The 26,050-nt window shown below is 44.1% G+C and overlaps 1 pseudogene; it reads left to right on the top strand.

Annotated features, from left to right (window-relative positions):
• Positions 1 to 25,064, top strand: part of LOC141247071 (uncharacterized) — a 33,608-nt pseudogene extending 8,544 nt beyond the window's left edge.
• Positions 25,065 to 26,050: the final 986 nt, after the last annotated feature.

Genomic DNA, 26,050 nt, shown 5'->3' with positions numbered 1-26,050 from the left:
GCACCCACAACACCAGCCTCAGCGGTCTGCCCTGGAGCGGCGGTTCACTCTGACCGCAATCCACGGGTGGCGTAGTCGGACATTTAAACATCAAAACCACATAAATAGTTCTGCCACTGGTTTGACCACCCTGAGCCACGGAACGGGGTCACCGCCACGAAGACTACAACCACCAGCATCCACCAAAAAGGGTCCGGCTCCGGGTGTCCCAAGGCCCAGGGGGTGCATCAGAACATTTTCATCACCTTTCACAATCACCAATGGGACAAGGCAGGGATGTCCTCTGTCCCCTCTCTTATACATCCTAGTGACGGAGCACCTGCTCTCATCAATTCGCCATAACCCCAATATTAGGTGGATTGAGGTGGGAGGCACCGAGTACAAGTGCTCTCTATTTGCTGATGATGTCCTAGTATATATCACTCAATCACATATATCCATCCATGCTGTTATGGCTGAAATAGATCACTTTGTTACATGGTCAAATTTTAAAATCAATGCAGCGAAGTCTGAGGCCCTCGATGTCTCCCTCCCCAAATCCATATAGGATTCCATCCAGTCCAACTTTCCCTTTGCCTGGCCCTCGCAGGGTATCAAATACTTAGGAATTCCTATTCATAGAGACCTCTCCCATCTATGTTATCTTAATTTTGGGCCCTTTATTGAACAACTCCATACAGACCACGGTTGGCAAGTTAGAACTGTAAGATTCACTACGTGAACCACTGGTGTTTTGTGGAAAAGCACATGTACACTGCGTTCCAAATTATTATGCAAAAAGTGTTTAGGAGTGATAAGGGAAGAATTTGTTTGTTTGTCAGTTAAACTCATTGATGGTGATGTGTGTCAGGGCTCTTTATATCACTGTAAGCAATTGCAGACACCTGTGCTAATTAGTTTGGCAGGTGTGTCCAATGAAAGGCAAGACTACTTAAGAAGGCTGTCTCACATTATTAAGCAGCCTACATTTTCTGCCAAAATGGGAAAGAAAAAGGATGTGTCGGCTGCTGAGAAGCAACAAATTGTGGAGTGTTTAGGTCAAGGCATGACTACAATCAACATTGTGCGATGATCAGGATGAAGTGTCTTGGCAATCAAGAAGTATGTAGCTGATTCACAGTACACACGTGTGCGTGCTGATAAGGGCAAATTGAGGACTCTTTCCTACAGGCAATTACGTCAGGTTGAAAGAGCAGCGGCAAAAAAGCCTTGTCATAGCAGCAGACAAGTTTTTGAAGCTGCTTGTGCCTCCAACGTCCCCCGAACAACAAGATGCAGGGTCCTTCAGAGGTTTGCAGCTGTGCATACGCCATCCTGTCGACCTCCTCTATCCACTTCACACAAGCAGAAACGGCTCCAGTGGGCCAAACATTACATGAAGACTGATTTCAAAACTGTTTTGTTCACGGATGAGTGCCGTGCAGCGCTCGATGGTCCAGATGGATGGAGTGGAGGATGGCTGGTTGATGGACACCCCACGCAAACACGGCTACAGCGCCAACAAGGAGGAGGTGGAGTAATGTTTTGGGCTGGAATCATGGGGAGAGAGATTGTCGGCCCCTTTAGGATCCCTGAAGGCGCTAAAGATGAACTCCATAATGTATGTGGATTTTCTCAAACAGCACTTCCTGCCATGGTTCAAGAAGAAGAACCGTGTATTTCACAGCAAGATCATTTTTCTGCATGATAATGCACCATCTCATGCTGCACATAAAACATCTGCATCTCTGGCTGATATGGGCATAAAAGGGGACAAACTTATGGTGTGACCTCCATGCTCCCCTGACCTCTACCCCATTCAGAACCTTTGGAGCATCATTAAAAGGAGTGTCTATGATGGCGGGAGGCAGTTCACATCTAAGCAACAGCTCTGGGAGGGTATTCTGTCCTCATGCAAAACAATTGAAGCAGAAACCATCCAAAACCTGACAAATTCAATGGACGAGAGAGTTCAGAAGCTCCTTTCGAACAAGGGGTCCTATGTGAAAATGTAACATCACCTAGAATAAAGTTTTGAGTTGAAAACTGTTTGATTTCAGTTTCTATCAACCTGCTAATGCTTATAATTTCAAAAATGACCATTTTTTTGGTCTTTATTAAAATGAAAAGGTTGATCGAAAAGTTTGGGGGATCTAAGAGTGTGGCAACCCAGTAGTCATGATTACTTCGAATTCTGACAATCTGAGGGTCATGCTGCAGGTAGTGCAGCAAGAAGGCACTTATGTGTCTTGCGCATCTCAGAGCCCCAAAATTATTTTCCGGGCTAGATGCAGCTAAAAATTATTATTAATTTTAAATCTGGTGAAGCTTTAGTATAGATGGCCTAATAGGATCAGTGCTGCACACTGCTACAAAGCCCAAATTATTTTCCAGCCAAGATACAGATAAACATGATTAGTAATTTGAAAGCTTAAAATGGTTGGTAGGGTGATTTTAACCAATCATCAAGCTTTTACTCTCCCCAGGATGACACAGGGGTAGAAAAGTCGTTTCGGATCCATGATTTGTTCATCTTTATGAACGTGAGTCTGTCTACATTATCAGTGGAGAGCGCTTATCTGTCAGCACACCACCAGCAGCGCTGAACACACGTTCAGACAGAACGCTGGCTGCGGGGCATGACAAGATCTCCAAGGCGTAAGTGGCTAGCTCCGGCCATTTATCCAGATTGGAAGCCCAAAAAGAGCAAGGGTCCAGTGACACAGTCGTGGCTTCAATGTTTACTTGGAGATACTCCTGTACCATCGTCTCTAGGCGTTGACTATGTGTCAGACTTCTTGTCTCCTGTGGCCTTGCAAAGGATGGGCTAAAAAAGTGGTGAAATGATTCTGCAAAATTGATGTTACCAGCAGATACTGTGGTTCTGTTACGGTTTGAGTGCTGAACACTTGACGGTCCCACGGTTGGCAAGTTGGAACTGTGAGATTCACTACGTGCACCACTGGTATTTTGTGGAAAAGCACATGTAAGATTCTGCAACAGTCTCTGCTGATACTCCTGCATGCGTGCATCCCTTTCTATGGCAGGAATAATTTCTGCAAATTTACTTTTGTACCGGGGATCTAACAGTGTGGCAACCCAGTAGTCAGGATTATTTCTAATTCTCACAATTCGAGGGTCATGTTGCAGGTAGTGCAGCAAGAAGGCACTCATGTGTGTTGCGCATCCAGGAGCACCAAGTCCCTGTTGTGTTGGTGGCGAGGTAACAATCATGCTTCCTTCCTCTGTCCTCTCCCCCCAACCTCGCAAAACAGAAATGTGATCAAGGTCTCCCTCATCTGATGAGTCTTCCATCAGTTCGTCCTCCACTTCTTCCTGGGCTCCTGCACCTTCCTCACTAGTTTGGCTGCTACCATGCGCCCTGGTAAAACCATCTCCCCCACCCTCACATGCCTGCCGCCTTGGTGCTGCCGACCGTCTGGACCTTGCAGATGTTAGCCCTTCCGCATACAACTCCTCCTCCTCTACTTCCTCCACCTCCTCTTGTGCCACCACCTGACTCCGAATTCTGTTTAACATGTGCTCCAGCATGTAAATCACCGGAATAGTCATGCTGATAATGGCATCGTCAGCACTAAACATCTTCGTCGCCATTTCAAAACTGTGCAGAAGGGTGCATAGGTCCCTGATCTGAGACCACTCCTCCAGCGTGATTTGCCCCACCTCTGAATCTCGTTGGCCCAGGCTATACGTCAGAACGTATTGCACCAGGGCTTGTCGGTGCTGCCACAGTCGCTGCAACATGTGCAGAGTTGAATTCCACTGGGTAGGCACATCGCATTTTAGCCGGTGAAGTGGCAGGCCCAACGACTTCTGTAGAGATGTAAGTCGCTGAGCTGCGGGATGCGAACGGCGGAAGTGAGCACACAGCGACCGTGCCCTCTGCAGAAGGCCATCTAGTCTGGGATAGTGGGCTAAAAATTGCTGGACAACCAGGTTCAACACGTGAGCCATACAAGGCACGTGTGTGACATTGCCCCGGCGAAGGGCCGCACCCAGGTTTGCAGCATTGTCGCACACGGCCTTCCCTGGTTTCAGGTCCAGTGGAGACAACCATTCATGAAATTGGTTCTCCAGAGCTGACCACAACTCCTCAGCTGTGTGACTCACATTTCCCAGACATTTCAATGTAAAAACCGCCTGATGACGTTGAGCCCTACTGCCAGCATAGTAAGGAGGTGTGCAGGATCCCTTCTGCGCAGTTAGAAAGCTTGTGGCATGACCAGACAGGCTTTGGGTGCAGGTGGAAGACCGAGAGGAGGTTGAGGAGGCAGAAGCAGTGGAGGAACTTTGACATAAAGAGGATTGACGCACAACTTGTGGGGACGGCAAGACTTGGACAGCAGCCCCTTGTCCTGCTGTCACCATAGTTACCCAGTGCCCAGTCAGCGACATGTAACGCCCCTGTCCATGCCTACTCGTCCAAGTGTCTGTGGTGAAATGCACCCTGTCACATATAGAGTTTCTCAAAGAAGCGGTGATGTTGTGTGCGACATGCTGGTGGAGCGCAGGCACACCTTTCTTTGAGAAGTAGTGCCGACTGGGCATCTGGTACTGGGGCACTGCGACGGACATAAGGTCTCGAAAATCCTCTGTGTCCACCAGGCGGAAAGGCAGCATTTCTGTAGCCAAGAGCTTGCAGATGGTGAAATTCAACCTCTTAGCTTTCTCATGGCTAGGAGGAAATGGTCTTTTACTTGTCCACATCTGAGGGACCGAGGGCTGGCTATTTTGCTTAGACGGGGTTGATAAGGGTGTCCCCGGCAAACTGCCGGTCTGTGAGGAAGATGCAGGCGGACATGTTAGGTTGCCTTGATCCAAAGGTGGTGCTATCGATGTCGGACAGCGCTCAACACCAGCTGGTGTTACCACCTCCAAAGAAAATGATGACCTGCCAATCACGCTGGCTGTTGCGGGTAAAGAGGTGGCAGGTCTGCGCCCCAAAACAGGTGTGACTGCTGTCCCCCCAGTCACAGAGGATGAAGAGGCCGCAGATGCACAAGATATGGCAGACGGTGGTTGGCCCGGCCGGCTAGGCCGCATTGTAGCACACTGAGCTTCCCACTGCAACTTATGCTTCATGTCCATGTGCCGGTTCATGCATGAAGTACTCAAACTATGTATTTTTTGGCCTCTACTTAGCTTTTGCTGACAAATGTTACAGATAACACGAGTTGGATCATCTTTATCGATCTGAAAAAATGCCCAGGCTATGCAAGGCTTTGCACCCATGCGACCTGAAGAGCCACCACGACTTGTGGTGAGAGGCAGAGTTGTGTTTGAGGATGCAGTTGTTGACGTGCTTCCAGTACTACGTCTCTGTCCAGGAAGGCGCAACCTGACCTCGTCGTCACTAGCATCTTCCTCCACCTCCTCTGCTGACCTCATCTCTTGGCTGACTGTGGGTTGACAGTAAGTGGGATCTCCAACCTCATCATCATCACCCTGTGCGTTATCACACCCGTCGTCCTCAGAGCCAACCTGTTCCTGCCCTGACAAAAAACTAAAGTTGTCGCTCCAATCAGGTATTTGAGTCTTATCATCGTCTTCCTCATTGTCTCCACCAACAGGAGTTACAGTTTGGGAATGAGGGTCTACATTATGGTCAGAACCTTCTGCGTCTGGTCCTGGATCCGACTCATAAAGATTCTGGGCATCAGTGCAGATCATTTCCTCGTCTGGATTCACAGAAGCGCTGGAGTCGACCTCTGATTCCCAGGATATAGTATGAGTAAACAGCTCTGCAGACTCAACCATCTGTTCTACCTCATACTCAGACGGGCAGCTGGAGATTTGGGAGCTGTGAGGAAGCAAGTGCGATTGGGGTGACACCTTTGAGGACTGGAGTATTTGTGATGTTGAAGTTGATGTGGAGGAGAGCCCACTTAAAGGAGCACTTGATATCCATTGAAGCACCTGCTGTTTTTGTGCCTCATCTGGAATTTGTAGCGATTGGCGTGGCTGTAAGAAAGGGATCTTATCACATTGTCCGCTAAAAGAAGTAGACATTTTAGTTTGGCTGGAAGATGGTCTTTCTTCTGCAGATGTTACTGTTGCTTTAACACCTACCCCACGGACACAACCTTTTTTCCCCTTCCCAACACGCCTATTCCCCTTTCCACCAGCAGCAGGCCTTTTTCCACTCATTTTGGTGGTTAACTAATTCACAACTCTGGAGTTGTTTGCACAAAAATACAATGGATGGGAACCGAGCAGAGCTGAGTGGCCAAACTGTGGTATTAGGCCAAAACTATTGGCTGGGTTAGATGCAGAAAAAAATTATATTCAATTTGCAACCTGATGGAGGTCTGTATAGATGGATTAATAGAACAAGTCCCACACACAGCTAGAAGCCCAATATTTTTTCAGAGGTAGATGCAGAAAAAAATATATTCAGTTTGCAACCTGATGGAGGTCAGTATAGATGGACTAATACAACAAGTACCACACACAGCTAGAAGCCCAATATTTTTTCAGAGGTAGATGCAGAAAAAAATATATTCAGTTTGCAACCTGATGGAGGTCTGTATAGATGGATTAATAGAACAAGTCCCACACACAGCTAGAAGCCCAATATTTTTTCAGAGGTAGATGCAGAAAAAAATATATTCAGTTTGCAACCTGATGGAGGTCTGTATAGATGGATTAATAGAACAAGTCCCACACACAGCTAGAAGCCCAATATTTTTTCAGAGCTAGATGCAGAAAAAAATATATTCAGTTTGCAACCTGATGCAGGTCTGTATAGATGGATTAATAGAACAAGTCCCACACACAGCTAGAAGCCCAATATTTTTTCAGAGGTAGATGCAGAAAAAAATATATTCAGTTTGCAACCTGATGGAGGTCAGTATAGATGGACTAATACAACAAGTCCCACACACAGCTAGAAGCCAAATATTTTTTCAGAGGTAGATGCAGAAAAAAATATATTCAGTTTGCAACCTGATGGAGGTCAGTATAGATGGACTAATACAACAAGTCCCACACACAGCTAGAAGCCCAATATTTTTTCAGAGGTAGATGCAGAAAAAAATATATTCAGTTTGCAACCTGATGGAGGTCTGTATAGATGGATTAATAGAACAAGTCCCACACACAGCTAGAAGCCCAATATTTTTTCAGAGGTAGATGCAGAAAAAAATATATTCAGTTTGCAACCTGATGGAGGTCTGTATAGATGGATTAATAGAACAAGTCCCACACACAGCTAGAAGCCCAATATTTTTTCAGAGGTAGATGCAGAAAAAAATATATTCAGTTTGCAACCTGATGGAGGTCAGTATAGATGGACTAATATAACAAGTCCCACACACAGCTAGAAGCCCAATATTTTTTCAGAGGTAGATGCAGAAAAAAATATATTCAGTTTGCAACCTGATGGAGGTCAGTATAGATGGACTAATACAACAAGTCCCACACACAGCTAGAAGCCCAATATTTTTTCAGAGGTAGATGCAGAAAAAAATATATTCAGTTTGCAACCTGATGGAGGTCTGTATAGATGGATTAATAGAACAAGTCCCACACACAGCTAGAAGCCCAATATTTTTTCAGAGGTAGATGCAGAAAAAAATATATTCAGTTTGCAACCTGATGGAGGTCTGTATAGATGGATTAATAGAACAAGTCCCACACACAGCTAGAAGCCCAATATTTTTTCAGAGGTAGATGCAGAAAAAAATATATTCAGTTTGCAACCTGATGGAGGTCTGTATAGATGGATTAATAGAACAAGTCCCACACACAGCTAGAAGCCCAATATTTTTTCAGAGGTAGATGCAAAAAAAATATATTCAGTTTGCAACCTGATGGAGGTCTGTATAGATGGATTAATAGAACAAGTCCCACACACAGCTAGAAGCCCAATATTTTTTCAGAGCTAGATGCAGAAAAAAATTATATTCAATTTGCAACCTGATGGAGGTCAGTATAGATGGACTAATAGAATGATGCTATGCCCAAAAGATTTTACTTCACTAGGTGCAGTAAAAAAATTGGTATTCTATACATAGGTGGTATATCTTGCAACACAGATAGGCTACTCCACTGACTAACACACTCTGCAATAGGCCAAAAAGGATTAGCTTTGCTAGATTCAGCCAAATGCTGTGAAAAAAACTTGCACAGCACTGGCACAGACCTGCCTGGCAAAAACTGATAGGAACTGATGTAACCTAGTCCTGAAAAGGACTCCAATTACAATTAGTCTTTACTCCCACAATCTATCTATTTAAGAGCACAGACCTGCCTGATAAAAGTCATAGGAAATGCTGTAACCTAGTCCTTAAAAGGACTTAAATCACAACTATTCCCTACTCCCAAGCTATCTGTAGATTTGTGCGAAAATTGGCTTGAAATTAACAAGGTATAGCGCACACAGCAACAGCGGTGCCGTCTAACACGCAGCTGCAGCAGTGAGAAAATGGTGGCGACGGGGAAAATGGCTTGGTCTTATAGGGCAAGGACATGTGACATACACTGCCAATGACACATGCCCTTGCTTGTGTGAAAAAAAGCACTTCGCTCCGTGTGTGCGCTGCTGATAGGCTGACAGATTGCACCACCCCACTGCAAATGCGGGAAAGAGAAAAAAAAATGGAGATCTTCATTGTTCCTGCAGAGATCCATCCCCTGCCCCTCCCCCAACCCCGCTGTACACTCAAACTGCGTATTAACATTAATTTTCATCATTACTGAGAAAAAATCCAGTTATGATTTTGGTGCACGAACAGTTATCGAACATAACCTCGAACAGCCGAATTTTTCTCAAATTGTTCGTGTTCGCCGAACGGCTCGAACACCGCCCAAAACAGCTCGAATTTGAGATTGGCGAACAGTTCGAGTAGAACAACGCTCATCTCTAATATTCAGTGCAATTATAGCAAACAAAATTACTAAGCAAGTGGACATGAATTCATTCTATATAGATAGAAGGTTAAACCCTTAGAATAATTTCATCTGATAGGTCTGAGTGTCTTTTTGTCTTTCTCTTTGTGTATAGCACACATATATCTGGAATATCTGCTACTTCAGCTTTAAAAAAGAAGTTCTGCTTCATCCTCTACCTCATGATGATCTCACAGATGGATGCAAAAAGACTTCAAGAATATAATTGAAAATGTATCTTCTAGTGGAATAAGTATTATCAGGGGATAGAGCAAACAGATCTACTGTCTGGTGGTATTTTATCATAAGGAGGGAGACGTTTTCCATCTGATCCTTGTAATTTTCTTGGCAGCTTTTCCTCGAGAAGAGCTATGATTTATCCAGCAAGCATCACATCAGTAAGATCCATCTCGTTGCCGCATTATGAGAGCACAGACAGGTGAGCCTGCCTCTCGTGCCTCTCCTTCTGATGAAGAAAATTAAAAACCTGAATTAATTAAATTAAACAAGAGAAAGGGACAAATCTCTCCTATTTATCCAAGAAGAACATGATTCTGTGCGTTCATCAGTGAGATGCTGAGCTGTTAAGGTCACATTTTAATTGCTATAATGCGTGATGATTTTAGCTCTCACTGCTTGAGGGTTTAATGAAGCAGAAGTATTTAATCAATCCCGCATATACAGTAATTTTGCAGTGGAAAGATTTTTCCTTTTACATGGTAAAATGACTTTTCCTATCTTATTTGTGTATGAATCGAACACTTTGTTAAAAAAAATTAGACATAACAGGATGCAAGTGCTTAGATTAAACGGAAATAATGCAAGAGCTATCCACTAATTATCCAATCTGAAAAATCAATTGCCTATTTTGTACTTAGACTGTAAACATACTAAAAGTCTGGTCCAGATTACATTTTCTCTGAAAAAATATTCTTATAAGAAACTTACAGGACAGAAGATATCTTTTGGGTCCCCAACTAATCCTTAGTATAATGGTGACATATTCCCCATTTTTCTTCACCTGCATGTCCTCCATGAAGAGGAATCTGTATAGAGTTTGAGTTGAGCATACCCTGTAGCACTGCTGACAACTCTTTAAATCAGTGGTCCCCAACCTCATTAAAACAGTCATATTTTTCAAAACTGTACAAACCCTTTTAGTCTGTGTACTTCATAACATGTTGGAAGCTATTCCTGGAATTAATGAAGAAAAGACAATATGATACTTGTGTCAACATATTTAGAATTACATGTTTCATAAAGTAACATTTATGATTTTACTGAAATATAAAGAGCTACCTAAACATCCCACCTTATAATTATGGTCATCGTACGTTAAAGGGAACCTGTCACCATTAAAATGCAGCTCAATCAGGAGGCAGCATGTTCTAGAGCAGGGAGAGCTGAGTAGACTGATTTATAGTTTTGTGAATAAAGATTCAGTATAACCAGTGTTTTAGTCATTTAAATCTCTGTTCTTTTGGTCCAGTAGGTGGTCCTCTCAGTGATTGATCTCCATATGCACACTTACAAATAAAACTGACCGTCCTGAAAGGACTGCCCACTGGACTGAAAATCCCAGAAGAAGCAGAGGTTGAAATGAGTAAAACACAAGTTATACTGAATCTTTCTCCACAAAATTATATATCAATCTGCTCTGCTCCCCCTGCTCTATAACATGATGCTTGCAAATTGGACTGTATTTTCATGGTGACAGGTTCTCTTTCATCTTTGAGACAATGGCTATAAAAAGTTATGGTTATGTGCAATGGTTCATACTGTATGTTTGACCTATAAATGTTAGCATAGTTAGTGTCAAGAGTTTGAGCTTAGTTAATGTACCCTGTTTAATATAACTAGAAATGAGCAGATCGATCGACAGAGGATTGAATTTGAGTCAAATTCCCTGAAATTCACGGTTTCCTGTGAATAGAAAAACTTTGAGATTCGATGTGCAAAAAAAAACAACTTGCCCTTCACCATTTCCCACACTGCTGAAGCATCAGAGAGTAGGCTAAACTCTTTTATAATTTCAGCGCATGCTTCCCTATGATGCCCTTCAGCTATGACATCTTATGGATTATCATACCTTATTCAGTGGTGGTCAGTACCTGGGCCATCGCAGATCAGCATTTCCCAGTGAGACACAGTTTGTACAGCAGAGTCATTTTACATCTCCAGAGTCACTGGGTAAATCTCTCTCTCTGTAGAATGTAAACTGTTATGGTCAGCTGGTTCCTCTCTCTTGTAGAGTGTAAGCTATTATGATCAGTAGGGTCCTCTGTCTCTCTTCTGTAGAAGGTAAGCTCTAGAGCAGGGGTCTCAAACACGAGAGCCGCCGACAGCAGCGCTGCATTGCCGCACAGAGACTGTTTCCCAGCACTGCATTTCCAATGCCAGCCGCTGGCCAATCAGAGACCAGCAGCTGATATCTGCGTGTCGGCGCAGCGAGTATGACGTCATTGCCATATGCAGCTATCAGCTGCTGGCCTCTGATTGGCCGGCGGCTGACATTGAAAATGCAGTGCTGGGAGACAGTCTCTGTGTGGCAATGCAGCGCTGCTGTCGGCGGCTCCTCCTGGACCAGGTCGGGATCGTCAAGGGGTCTGACTCTGTGGTACCTGCGGGCCACATCTGCAGAAAGGCCGCCGAGGGAACGGAGGACAGGTGAGAATCATTTTTTTTTTCTATTTTATGTGTGTGAAGAACAGGGGGCACATAGCCACAAGAGGGGACCTGGATGGGGCACATAGCCACAAGAGGGGACCTGGATGGGGCACATAGCCACAAGAGGGGACCTGGATGGGGCACATAGCCACAGGATGGGGACCTGGATGGGGCACATAGCCACAAGAGGGGATCTGGATGGGGCACATAGCCACAAGAGGGGACCTGGATGGGGAACATAGCCACAAGAGGGGACCTGGATGGGGCACATAGCCACAGGATGGGGACCTGGATGGGGCACATAGCCACAAGAGGGGACCTGGATGGGGCACATAGCCACAAGAGGGGACCTGGATGGGGCACATAGCCACAAGAGGGGACCTGGATGGGGCACATAGCCACAAGATGGGGACCTGGATGGGGCACATAGCCACAGGATGGGGACCTGGATGGGGCACATAGCCACAAGATGGGGACCGGGATGGGGCACATAGCCACAGGATGGGGACCTGGATGGGGCACATTAGTACAAGATGGGGACTTGGATGGGGAACATTACTACAAGATGTTTGCCATTATTACTATATGATGCTAATTGTAAGACAATATTACTGAATGTGGCCAATTGGGGGAAACAAAATTGTAAAAATCAAAAAAATAAAAATAAAGCATGAAAAAATATTGGGCACTAAAAATGCTGTTTTATATGTAAACTAAAGTAAACACAAAAAAGTGCACATTTATTATCACCACATCCATAACGACCCAAGCTATAAAAAAATAAACACGGAAAAAATGTTCAAAAGGTGTATACAAAAAAAAATGGTATCACTAAAAATGTCACATTGAACAAAGAATGTGGCCCCCCAAATTCAAATTTTTTCCATGTGCGGCCCATATACCCAGCCGAGTTTGAGACCCCTGCTCTAGAGTGTAAGCTTTTATAATCAACAGGATCCTCTCTCTTTTGTAGTGTGGAAGCTGTTAGGGTATGTGCGCACGTTCAGGATTTGATAGAAGAAAGTTCTGCAAGGTCTCTGCATGTCTTGGCAGCAAAAACACTGCGGCAAAAACGAGTGTTTTGTCGCAATTTTGATGCATTTTTGATGCATTTTATGCGTTTTTGATGCATTTTTGATGCGTTTTTGTACAGCAATGAATGCTTTTTGGATCTAAATAAAGATATTTAAAAAAAAAAACTGGGACATCGCTTTAACCTTTGGATTACCATCGGACCTGGGGTGAGTATATTGGTTAATTTAAATGATTAAAGAATGTGTCTGTTGTATTTCAAATAAAGTGTTTATTTAACTCTTTACATACAAGTTTTTTTAATAATGAGGGTGTTTGGTTGACACCTCTTCATCACTAAACAAAGGGCTAGGTGTCAGCGAACCTAATCCCGTAAACCCTAATCTCATTAGCATTAATTACCATTCATGTAATTTCTAAGGCAGCTGGGTGATCAGATTGACGTGGGACACTCTGGGTACAGTGGACAGGTGAGAATAAGGTGTTTTTTATTTTAATATTGATTTATTCTATTATATTTTTTTACACAGCGCAAAGATGCCGGCTGAGGAGACTACTTCTTCCCTCAGCTGCTTCTGCTATTGTCAGCGGGAGTGGCCGTCGGATGATGGGAGGAGTCGTCTCCCACGGGCAATTCTTTGTGCATTTTTGCCGTGTTTTTGACTCATTGACTTGAATTGAGTCAGTCAAATACTCAGCAAACATCCGCAGCAAACCTGCAAATATTTTTATACCTGCATTTTGCTGCGGATTTGACTGACTAAATTCAAGCCTAGGGGTGAAAAACGCTGCATAAGTAGACAAAGAATTGACATGCTGCATATTTAAACGCAATGACAATCCTGATAGGAAAATTCCTGATCATGTGCACAGAACTTCAGGATTGTCATTGCATTGACTGGCACAAGGATGCCCTAGCATTTTTGGAGCATTTCCACACGGAAAAAAAACTGTGAAAATTCACCAAATACGCACAGTGTGCACATAGCCTTATGGTCAGTGGGGTCCTCTCTCTTTCTCTGTCCTATAAAATGCAAATTCTTACAGTCAGCAGGGTTCTCTCTCTCTCCTTTAGAGTATAAGCTATGATGGTCAGCAGGGTCTTCTCTCTCTCTCTTCTGTCAATTGAAAGCTCTTAAGGTCAGTAGGGTTCTCTCTCCTCTATATGTGTTTTCTGAGCAATTACAATCTTTCCAATATTGAGATTTGCGCACATACACTGCTCAAAAAAATAAAGGGAACACTTAAACAACAGAATATAACTCAAAGTAAATCAAACTTCGGTGAAATCAAACTGTCCACTTAGGAAGCAACACTGATTGACAATCAATTTCACATGCTGCTGTGCAAATGGAATAGACAATAGATGGAAATTATTGGCAATTATCAAGACACCCTCAATAAAGGAGTGGTTCTGCAGGTGGGGACCACAGACCACATCTCAGTACCAATGCTTTCTGGCTGATGTTTTGGTTACTTTTGAATGTTGGTTGTGCTTTCACACTCGTGGTAGCATGAGACGGACTCTACAACCCACAGAAGTTGCTCAGATAGTGCAGTTCATCCAGGATGGCACATCAATGCGAGCTGTGGCAAGAAGGTTTGCTGTCTGTCAGCGTTGTGTCCAGAGGCTGGAGGTACTACCAGTAGACAAGCCAGTACACCAGGAGACATGGAGGGGGCCGTAGGAGGGCAGCCACCCAGCAGCAGGACCACTACCTTCTCCTTTGTGCAAGGAGGAACAGGAGGAGCACTGCCAGAGCCCTGCAAAATGACCTCCAGCAGGCCACAAATGTGCATGTGTCTGCTCAAATGGTTAGAAACCGACTCCATGAGGGTGGTATGAGGGCCCGACGTCCACAGATGGGGGTTGTGCTCACAGCCCAACACCATGCAGGACGCTTGGCATTTGACTCAGAACACCAGGATTGGCAAAGTCGCCACTGGCGCCCTGTGCTCTTCACAGATGAAAGCAGGTTCACACTGAGCACCTGTGACAGACATGACAGAGTCTGGAGATGCCATGGAGAGAAATCTGCTGCCTGCAACATCCTTCAGCATTACCGGTTTGGCAGTGGGTCAGTAACGGTGTGGGGTGGCATTTCTTTGGAGGGCCGCACAGCCCTCCATGTGCTCACCAGAGGTAGCCTGACTGCCATTAGGTACTGAGATGAGATCCTCAGACCCCTTGTGAGACCATATGCTGGTGCGATTGGCCCTGGGTTCCTCCTAATGCAGGACAATGCCAGACCTCATGTGGCTGGAGTGTGTCAGCAGTTCCTGCAAGATGAAGGCATTGAAGCTATGGACTGGCCCGCCCGTTCCCCAGACCTGAATCCGATTGAGCACATCTGGGACATCATGTCTCGCTCCATCCACCAACGTCACGTTGCACCACAGACTGTCCAGGAGTTGGCGGATGCTTTAGTCCAGGTCAGGGAGGAGAGCCCATGGGAGACCATCCGCAGCCTCATCAGGAGCATACCCAGGCGTTGTAGGGTGGTCATACAGGCACGTGGAGGCCACACACAATACTGAGCCTCATTTTGACTTGTTTTAAGGATATTACATCAAAGTTGGATCAGCCTGTAGTGTGTTTTTCCACTTTAATTTTGGGGGTGACTCCAAATCCACGCCTCCATTGGTTAATAAATTTGATTTCCATTGATGATTCTTGTGAGATTTTGTTGTCAGCACATTAAACTTTGTACAGAACAAAGTATTCAATGAGAATATTTCATTCATTCAGATCTAGGATGTGTTATTTGAGTGTTCCCTTTATTTTTTTGAGCAGTGTATATTCGCTGGAAATTTGGAAAATTTGGCAAAGCCAACAAATTCAAATTTCAAAATATCTGCTTAACTCTAATTCTTGCAATTCACAAACCATTTTAACATCAAGATCTATAACACCTTATTAAAAATATGTTTTCCTTTGCATATTATTATCGCTTTTTAAAAACTGAAACTTTTGGTAGACGGTTATTTGTCTTTTGTAGCTCTTCGTGCAAAAGACAGCATCGATGGCATGACAAAATGCCAGAGAACAAGTTCATTAACAAGATGGAAAGAAACAAATGGCAAGAGGAGGAAGACTCTGCCAACACGACAGATAACAGATGGACCAATATATTCTTGGAAGCCAGTGAACATTAAGGGCTGGAAGTGTAGAACAATGAGTTGCGTTCCAACAGCCTGTACTTAGCTTTCTCAAAGTAAAATATGATATCTTTTTATTGCACCAACATTAAAAATGATAAATTAATGTTGTTGGAAATGAGATCACCTAGGTCTTCTATCTAGAGAATATTCTGCTATGGACCAATGCAGTGATGATACATGACTACACCTTGAACTGTGCAGACCTCTACTACTAACATCATTAAATTCCTCAAGTGGTCAAGTATTAGATGCAACAGCATTTTTATAAATTATATAAATGAACATGACCTAGACCACTATATAATATGATAATGCATAATACACTCTTTTATTTGATCCTCCTGACATATCCTCTTAAAAATACCATATTATAAAGTATCATATTTCCTGGTGTGTAAATAGAAAAATGTATAACTAGATCGAGAAATAAAACGTAATTGACTTTTTATTGTCTGCAGAGCAATGTGAGTGTAAGGCCGGAGTCACACTAGTGTTTTTAAAATCAGTCCAATTTTAATGCAGGTGAGTTGCACGAGTGTTTTTGTTCTGATTCCTCTTTGAGTGTAGTGCGATTGGGCATTTTTTCGCTACATATGAGCATATGTGATGCGAACGCCATCCGTCTGTCATGCGATTTTCATCATGTGTTTTCAATAAAATGCCTAAGAAATCCTTGTGTAGAACCCTATAAAAAGCCTCTTTTCCATGTCACATACTGGAAGCACGTATATCTTGTTGAGATATTTCCTCACAATACTAGTCTAAGCTAGGTGTGGTGTTTTTTTGGCAACAACATGACATTCAACCTGACCTTCAACAATACAGAGCGTATCCTTTCCCACTGGGTCTTATCTCAGCACTATGGCGAGCCCAACCCAATTGTAGCTAATCCGAGGAGGCGATGTCGATACTGGATCCATGCAGTACTGACAAAAAGGGCCACAAAAGGTCACTTTAATAGACTGTATCATGAGCTATGCATGCATCCTCAAAAGTTTTATGACTACTGTCGGATGAGCCTGGCTTTATTTAACCATTTTCGGAGGTGCTGAGGCCAGGAATAACATACCAGAATACCACCATGCGACAAAGTATTTCTGCTGAGGAGCGACTTCTTTTCACACTAAGGTATGTTTTTTTTTAAAATTAATTTCACCTTTAGGCCTATTACATGTTCACGGGCTACTGTTTCTTTTATTTTTCTAAATTTTTCCATTGACTTGACTATTAATATGTATTAGAGGTTAGAATATCTACAGTACTGCTCACTACTTTTGTATAATATCTTCAGAAATAAATGTAAATGTACCAAAGTTATATCCTCAGGATTTTTTAATTTGTGGTCCAAAGTAATACAGCAATAAAACATTGTTTTTCAACTTTCATGTTGCAATTTCAAAGAAAAAAACATAATAAACAGCATGTGCAGCAATAAAGGTACCCCTAATTAATACTTAGTTACACACCATTTGGCATTGCTGACAGCCTCCAAACGTTTCTTGTAGCCATCTATAAGCTTCTTGCACTTTTCAGTTGGAATTTTCTCCCACTCTTCCTTTGCAGTTTGTTCAAGCTCTTGAATGTTTGCAGGACTCTTTTTCCCAATGGCAGATTTCATCTCAACCCAAAGATTTTCAATGGGATTGAGGTCAGGACTCATTACTTGCCATTTTTAAACAGTCCATTTTTTCTTTTTCAATCATTCCTGTGTACTTTTGGATGTGTGCTTTGGTTCATTGTCTTGCTGGAGAATCCATGATCTGCGACTCAAACCAAGTTTTCTTACACTGGTTAGGAAATTTCACTGTAAAATATCTTGATAATTCTTTGATTTCATGATTCCTGTGATACTTTCAAGGCTTCCAGTACCAGACAAGGCAAAGCAACCCTACGGCATAATGGATCCTCCACCATGCTTAACTGTTGGTAAGGTGTTCTTTTCCTTATAACCTTCATTGTGCTGCCTGTAAACAAACTGTTGCTTTGCATTGCCAAAAAGCTCTATTTTTGTTTCATCTGTCCACAGAACATTTTCCCAGAAGGATTGTGGTATGTCAAGGAAGGTATGCTTTGGCAAAGATCAGTCATTCCTTTTTATGCCTTTTCTTCAGCAATGGTTTCTTCCTTGGCCTTTGCCCATAAAGCTCTGCTTGGTTTAGTATGCAGTGTATGGTACTTGTAGAAACCATGACCCCAGACTGTTTCTTGGTTGGCCTTCACATCTTTGGATGTTTGACGTGGTGTTTTTTCCACCATTCGCACCAACCTTCGGAGACATCTCTTGTCAATTTTTTTTTCTTTCCCTCATATCCAGGGAGTTTCTTGATGGTTCCATGTTTGGCGAACGTCTTAATAGCATTACGCACTGTTGAAACTGGGATATCAAGGTCTTTTGAGATGCCTTATACCCTTTGAAAGTCTTGTGTTTCCTAATAATAGCAGTTTTAATATCCTCAGACAGCTCCTTTGTCCTCACCATTGCCTACCATGTGGCTTTTTAAAACACTGAAATCATCATTCATTGGCTAATTCATGTCACTCTGGCAACGACAATTAATCACAGGTTAATCTTTTTTGTGATTTACCACAGGCGAGTCAAAATGTGTTTCCATACTAAATTAATGTAAAGGTTGCCAATACCAGTGTCACAGCAAGCTTTTGGTTTTTCTATTTTTCCCTCCCATTGTTTTTGGTTTTAAGTTTATGTTTATCATTTGCTCTTTTGTATTTAACACGAGTGCTCTATACAAAAACTGTTTCACTTGATTCATTTTTTTCAGGAGATATTCCACAATATGTACTTAAACTTCATGGGTGCCAATAACGATGAGCAGGACTGTATGCGGCCTTGCTTTTCAATAGTGGATATAAATGTGTGTATATGTGTTTGTTAGCTAGTGAATAGACAATATCTCAATTGAATGCTATGCTTGAGTTTTGTTTAAAAAATCTAATGTTGTCTTTAGTATGGTCAACTTGTAAGAATGTCTAATATAATATTAATAAATGACGTTGATTTTTTAATCTTTTTAGTAATCATGGATATATTTTAAGAATTATTATCTTTTTATTATATAAAAATAGTCTCTTAGACACTCTCATTATGCATTGTTACTGGTGATGAGCGAGCATACTCGCAAGTACTCAGTACTCGAGATGCTCGGATCTCGCCGAGTACTTGCGAGATGCTCAGGCGGATGCTCGGGTCCCCTCCCTGCATGTTTGGCGCTCTTTAGAGCGCCAATCAACATGCAGGGATTGCCTGCCACTCACTGTAATGTCGCAGCCATATATCAGACCTGGCGCCACTGTGCTTGTCAGTCTACTCCGCAATCAGACAGTGTAGGGAGAGGTGCTGCTGAGATAGGGAGAGATTTGGTTGTGTATTAGGTAGTGTAGGGAGAAAACAAGTACATTACACATATCCATCTCAACAAACATTCCTTCTGAGGACTAATCCATCTGCAGAGATATCAGGCAGGCAGTGTATATAGGCATGCAGGCAAGGTATATAACAGACTGCAGTGCATATAGCACAAGAGGCTCCATTCCAGTTCTACCTTCTGCTGCTGTTAGACATTTCTAGACAAAGGCCCAGGTCTCAAGGGCCAGGAATAATTTTTTGGGGATCTTAATTCTCATTATTTGCTTAAAAAGCAATCCAGAGAACACCATTTTTCTGTGCCATTTGCTTTATGACACTGCAGAATAAAGCAGGCCCTTTCCATATTACAGCGCTAAAATTCCAGCTATTTAAAACTGTGGTTTGTCCGTCACACGGATCACATATAATTGCGCTGAAAATACGGCCATTTTTGGCCTCCATTCAATTTTTTTTTCAGTGTGTCAGCAAAGTTTTTGACACCGGTTTGCTTTTCAAAATAGTTACCTACAGGCCAGGTATTTAAAACTGTGGTTTCTCTGTCACACGGATCACATATAATTGCGCTGAAAATACTGCCATTTGTAGTGAGCCTGGAAGATATTGTCCTCAATTTAAAATTGGCAAGGCGCATGGCAAGGGACGGGGAACTGGACGTGATGGTGATGGTGCATGCAGAGGCCGAGGCCATGGGCAATCTGAAATTGTGCCACAACAAACACCCACATCTTCTCGCCCGACCTTCCTGTCCCAATTCCTAGGGGACCGCAGCACACCACTATTGAACCCAGAGCAGTGTCAAAAGGTTGTTGGTTGGATAGCGGATAATGCTTCCAGTCACTTAGCCACCACCACCACCACCCTGTCTTCCACACGGTCAAGTCTCAGTAGCCGTGAGTCTAGACTGCATATTCCTCACCCTGATCCTCCTTCCTCCCACCATGCCAAGTACCCGAAGACAACTGATCCCACACTTGGACACTCTGAAGAGCTGTTCACTTTTCCATTTATAGATTCGGGCCTCTCGCCCGGTCCTCTTGAAGCGGGGCAAGAGTAGATCACATGTAGCGATGGCCAAATATTTGAGCAGCCACGGTCACATGAACGCGACGGTGGGAAATTGTTACAAGAGGTGGACGATGATGAGACACAATTGCCAGAAAGTCAGGAGGAGGACCAGGGTGCGGAAGTGGAAGACGAGGTGGTGGATTATATAGTAACTGACCCAACCTGGCAAGAGGACATGCAGAGCGAGGACAGCAGCACACAGGGGGAGGGAGGCAGAGCACCCCAACAGGCAGGTAGAAGCAGTGTGGTGGCTACAGACAGAAGGCAGTCAACCGTTCCCCGTAACACCAACACGAAGGAAGTTGCCAGTACAGCTGTTCCCGAGTCTGGTTGTTTTTTTATGACTTTGCCGATCACCCCAAAAAGGCCATTTGCACCACCTGCAAGGCCAGCATCAGCAGGGGTGGCAAAACTAGCAGCCTGACCACCACCAGCATGATCAGGCACCTGGCACCAAAGCACCCGACTTTGTGGGCCGAACCCCAGGGTCCAGAAACAGTGTCTGCGCGTGGCACCATTGCTTCTTCCGCTTTTGTGCATGCAAGCCAATCCCCTGTCCATGGTGCATGGGAAGATGCCTCCCACCCTGCACCTGTCGTTGCACACTCTCAAGTAGCAGCATCAGGAAGCACGTCCACGTCCTTGTCCCAGTGAAGCGTTCAGTTGTCCATACCCCAGTCCTTGGAGCGCAAGCGCAAATACGCAGCCAACGCCCCACAGGCCACACTACTAAATTCCCACATTTCACGACTGCTTGCGCTCGAAATGTTGCCTTTTAGGCTCGTGGAGACGGAAGCATTCCGCAACCTGATGGCGGCGGCAGTTCCTCGGTACTCAGTCCCCAGCCGCCACTATTTCTCTTGGTGTGCCGTCCCCGCATTACACAAGCACGTGTCCCAAAACATTAGCCGTACCCTCAACAGCGCAGTTACCGGGAAAGTCCACCTAACCACGGACATGTGGACAAGTGCTTGTGGGTAGGGACAGTACATCTCGCTGACGGCACACTGAGTTAACATAGTGGAAGCCGGGACCCAGTCGGACATTGGGACTGAACACGTCCTCCCGACGCCAAGGATTGCAGGCCCTTGGTCAATCAAGGTTGCCCCCACAGTCTACAGCTCCTGCACCTCATCCTCCTCAGCCTCCTCCTCCTCTTCAGCCTCCATCTCTGAAATGACCACATCAGTCACAAGCTGGAAGCACTGCAGCACTGCCTCGGCCAAGCGGCAACAGGCTGTGCTGAAGCTAATATGCTTAGGTGACAAACCGCACAATGCTGAAGAGTTGTGGACAGCTCTGAAAGAGCAGGAAGATCTGTGGCTCACACCGCTGAACCTACAGCCAGGCATAGTCGTGTGTGACAATGGCCGGAACCTGGTGGCGGCTCTGAGGCGAGCTCACACACGTACCATGCCTGGCCCATGTGCTTAACTTCGTGGTTCAGTAGTTTCTCAAATCCTACCTGGAGCTGCCGGATCTGCTTGTTAAAGTACGCCGCCTGTGTAGAAAGTCACCTACAGCTTCCACCGCCCTTACAATGTTTCAGCAGCATTTACAGCTTCTGGCTCATCGACTGGTGTGTGATGTCCGAACGTGTTGGAACTCTGCACTGCAGATGTTGGGAAGGATTTGTGAGCAGAAGAGGGCATCAACAAGGTTGTCGTTATTCAGTTCAGACTCCATACATAAGACCTCAGGAGTGGACATGGATGTCAGACATATGTACCATCCTCCAAAACTTTGAGGACTCTATCAAGATGGTGAGCGGGGATGATGCCATAATTAGAGTCAACATTGTGCTTCTCTGTCTTCTGAAATCCTCTCTGCTCACAATCAAAGAGGATGCATTGCAGACGGAGCACGATGAGATGGAGCAAGGAACCATACAGGGTGATTACACACAGCCCAGCCTCATCTCATCCCAACATGGATTGGGTGACAATGAGGAAGAGGAGGAGGAGGAGGAGGAAGAACAGGAGCTAGTTTTATGCGCTATAGACGGTACTGCCTGCACAACTGTTCAGCGTGGATGGCCAGAGGACAGAGAGGAGGAGGAGGAGGAGGAGGAGAGCATGGTCAGTCATTCTCTTGGTGAGGACACGGAAGTCTTGCCTGTTAACAGTCTGGCACGCAAGGCTGAGTTTATGTTACGCTGCCTTTCCCATGACCCTCGCGTTCTCAAAATTTTGGGTAACAGTCATTACTGGTTGGTGACACTTCTAGACCCACACTACAAGGAGAACTTTATATCTGTTATTCCTGAGGCGGACAGGTCTAAAAAAATGCAGGTCTAAAAAATAGCAGAAGGATCTTGTTGCGGAACTATTAAAAAAATTCCCATCTGAAAACGCTGGCGGGAGATGTCAAAGTTTGTTGGACAACCAAGGAGTACAGGCGAGAAAGATACAACTCCAATCCAGCAGAGGCAGAGGAACACTGTCAAAGTTCTGGGAGAATTTTCTCAACCCCTGCCATCGCACAGGCCCTGAGGCGCGGGGTACTCTCACAAGGAGTGCAAAGTTTGGAAAGATGCTGAGGGAGTACCTTGCCGACCGTACCAACATCCTCCCTGATTCCTCTGTGCCTTATAATTATTGGGTATCCAAGCTGGATACGTGGAATGAACTGGCTCTCTACGCCTTGGAGGTCCTGGCTTGCCCTGCCGCCAGCGTTTTATCAGAGCGGGTTTTTAGTGCCGCTGGTGGAATTATGGCTGATAAGCGCATCCGCCTGTCAAATGAAAATGCTGACAGGCTGACTCTTATAAAAATGAACAAGGGCTGGATTGGGCCAGACTTCTCAACACCACCGAATGATAGCAGCGTAACATAAACTCAAATCCAGTGTCTTTTTTTGGCAGGTTTATTTTCATGCACCTCTTCACACCCACACATGGGTATACGCTTCCTGATTTTGGCTATTTGCTTTTGTCCTCCTCCTTCTCCTCATCCTCATCCTCTACCACCATATCACCAGTGTGACCGTGGTCCGTGATGCAACACCCACATAATTTTTTTTAAGGCTGTTTATGATGGCCGTAAAAAGTTTTTTTATACAGTATGTTCATGTATACCCTCCTGGAGTAAATGTTTGTCAGCCCATACACTTAGTGCATGGGCATTACAAGTATAGGAGACCCGCTCCTGTCTAATGGGAACATTTTTTATGAGGCCCTCCTCCACGTCTCTTCCAAGGAGCATTGGAGTGCCTCCAAATTTTTGGCAACCCTTGCATTCACTGCATAGGCAAACACCATGGGAGACTTACTTCCTAATAATAGGAACATTGTTTTCAGGAGGCCCTCCTCTAAGTCTCTTCAAAGGGGTATTGGAGTGCATCCAAATTTTCAAAGTGGTATTGGGGTGCGTCCAAATTTTGGGCAGCCCTGCCACTCATTGCATACGCAATAACAGTATAGGAGACCCACTCTTAAGTAATGGGAACAATAAAACATAGCCGCTGATGGCTCTTTAAGAATAGTGAGGGTCGACTGCTGGCCCTTTAAGAATAGTAAAGGCCGCCTGATGGCCCTATAAAAATAGGCTTTGTGACTTTCAGAGTCCCTCCTTCATAAATGAAACATGATGTGTCTGGTGATATCTCACACACCGACCACATGGCCAGATAAGGTTGTAAAATGTTAAAATGACATTTCCTGGTGAATGCATTTGTCACGGTTGAAAGCAATGCAAAAGTGCAAAAACACATCAAAAATGCTAAGTGTGAACATAGCCCAAGGTGTGGAGGTGTATTTTTGTTTTTGGTTATTTATTTTGCTTTATATATATAAGTCATTACCCTGGAAAGGATGTTCCTTAACATATTTCCCAGGAAAATCCATTTTGGTTTCGTTCTTGTATGTTTTATTGTGAGTACGTAAAAGTGAAGTAATACCTCTGACAACGTTGTTGACAGAAGTGACCTGGGAGTCAGAAATGCTTCCAGGGGTCTTCCCCATGCTGTTCCCATGTCATCTGAGCACTGTTCCCATCTATTTGGGCAATTTCTAGGCCCCCTGCAGACCGCCGGGGGGAGTGGCCTGAAAAATGCTTGAGTTTCCCATAGACTTACATGGGCTCATTGCTCGGGTCGAGCACCCGAGTATTCCAATGTGCTCGACCCAAGCATCGAGCACCCGAGCATTTTAGTGCTCGCCCATCACTAATTGTTACCTTTGTCCAACAGATTTCTATCTACTAATGTATAATTTGTGGCCCTTCATTTGGAATTTCTACTGGGCAAGTCAACAATATCAGAAATTGTCAGGAACACATGTGCCCAGATATGGGACAGACTCCATTCTGTTGTGATGCCGGAGCCTGCACAACTCACGTGGCTTTTTGCTGAAAACTCAATTTCCAAACCGCCTCGGGCCTTGGATGGGAAACACATCAGGGTCAAGAAGCCGCCGAACTCAGGCTCCCAACATTTCAATTATAAATAGTATTTTTTGGTTGTTCTATTGGCATTAGTTGACAGTAACTACACATTTATAATTGTTGATATTGGGGCCTATAGGAGAACAGGCGATTCCCGAATCTTCAAAACATCGGTAATGGGTCGGCGGATTCTAAATAATGACCTTGGTCTCCCACCTCCATGTGTTTTCCCAGGTTCAAGAGCTGATGTAGTACCATATGTCTTTGTTGCTGATGAGGCCTTCCAATTAACTAGACATGTTATGAGGCCGTACCCACATCGAGGCCTCAATCACCAGAGGCGCATTTTCAATTGTTGGCTGTCTCGTACCTGCAGAATGGTTGAGTGTGCCTTTGGCATTCTGTGTGCTAAATGTCGTGTGCTCTAGTCTGCCCTCCAAGTTAATGAACAGAATGTGAATGGTGTGCTCATGGCAACATGACAATAATCCAAAACACAAGACCAAGTCGACCTGTCATTGGCTACTGCAGAACAAAGTGAAGGTTCTGGAGTGGCCATCTCAGTCTCCTGAGCTCAATATCATTGAGCCACTCTGGGGAGATCTCAAGCACGCAGTTCATGCTAGACAGCCCAGGAATTTACAGGAACTTGAGGCTTTTTACCAAGAAGAATGGACATCTTTACAATCTGAGAAAATAAAGAACCTCATCCACAACTACAACAAAAGACTTCAAGCTGTCATTGATGTTAGAGGGGGCAATACACGGTATTAAGAACTGGGGTATGTGAACTTTTGATCAGGGTCATTTGGATGTTTTTGGTTGTCATTAAGATTTAAGAAGAGAAAACACAGTAGTTTGGCAACTGTATGTGGTATTGCACAACTTTACCCGCATGTGTGAATGTTATGATCCATGTCCTGAAGATGTACAGGATTCCCCTACTTGATCCATCTGTGCCGACTACACGATGACAGTCTTCCACCATTAAGGTTCGGGATCTTTTTGCCTCTTATTTCCTCACTCCAGAGGGTGAAACATTATGGCAGGATTCCCAAGTTATTGTTCGTTGAATTAATAATGCGTTACAGTATAATGCTTTTTTTACTTTCCTTGTGAAATAATGTTTCTACCAGCAACATATGTGTTGTATTTGCTACCTTTACTAGCATTTTTTCCCCCAAAAATGAAAAACATGGCTTTTATGTTAACAAGAACTTTAATAAAAAATGTATACAAATAAGTGCATACATATTTTTTCATATGTACACCTACATTTTTTGGGTTAAAAATGAAAAAAAAAATTGCATAAACAAAACATTCTGAAGTTTAACATCATCACGCTAACATTACAAATTGATAGGCGTGTGACCTTTGCTGGGAGGCTGAAAGGTTTCCAGGCAAAGATCGTGGTGGTGTGGAATATGTTTGAGCCATGAACTGTGGGTTATATGACCCTGAAGGGTAT

The sequence above is a fragment of the Phyllobates terribilis genome, unplaced genomic scaffold, assembly GCF_046119375.1.
Source record: "Phyllobates terribilis strain yellow unplaced genomic scaffold, ASM4611937v1 Scaffold_2__4_contigs__length_985480577, whole genome shotgun sequence".
In the NCBI taxonomy this organism is placed as follows: Eukaryota; Metazoa; Chordata; class Amphibia; order Anura; family Dendrobatidae; genus Phyllobates; species Phyllobates terribilis.
Note: the sequence above shows the minus strand (reverse complement) of the source record. Positions and strands in the feature narration are given on the sequence as shown.